A 620-nucleotide genomic window follows, 5' to 3' on the forward strand; every position below is an offset into this window, starting at 1 on the left:
AACAGAGACTGAATGAGACACTGAGAGAGAGAGAGAGAGCTGCTTCCTGCTGAGAGTCCACCCACACAAACACACACGCACACTCACACACACACACAAACACACACAAACACACACTGTTATCCGTTTGTAAAACTTTATGTTGTTGACATTTTTTTTGTTTAAGTTTCTGTGTTTCAGCTCGAGGCTGTTATCAGCCACACCCAACACACACGCACACATACACACGCACACGCACACACACACAGACACACACACACACTGGGAGCTAAACAGTACAACCAGTCTGCTGCTGGACCACCTGAGAGCTCGTGGACCATTATACTGTTCAAACTGAGAGAAATAGAAGAAATGACACTGAAGCATTTATCAGACATGGCTAGCATTGTTAGCAATACTGAATCATTTAGCAGCTGTCTGCTCAACGTTTAAGTTTATTCTACATCTTGGAAACAGCAGACAAAAAAATCTTGAATTAAGGACAATGACATTTGCTGACTTTTGCAGGAGCTGAAACTCAACAGCTGAAGAAGACTGAGATGATGTTGAAAGCTCCAGAAAAAGCCAGTGAATGGAGTTAAGCTCTTCTTGTCTTTATGTTGTAAATGAACCAGATTTCA

This window comes from Sebastes umbrosus, chromosome 11 (assembly GCF_015220745.1).
Source record: "Sebastes umbrosus isolate fSebUmb1 chromosome 11, fSebUmb1.pri, whole genome shotgun sequence".
NCBI classification, from domain to species: domain Eukaryota; kingdom Metazoa; phylum Chordata; class Actinopteri; order Perciformes; family Sebastidae; genus Sebastes; species Sebastes umbrosus.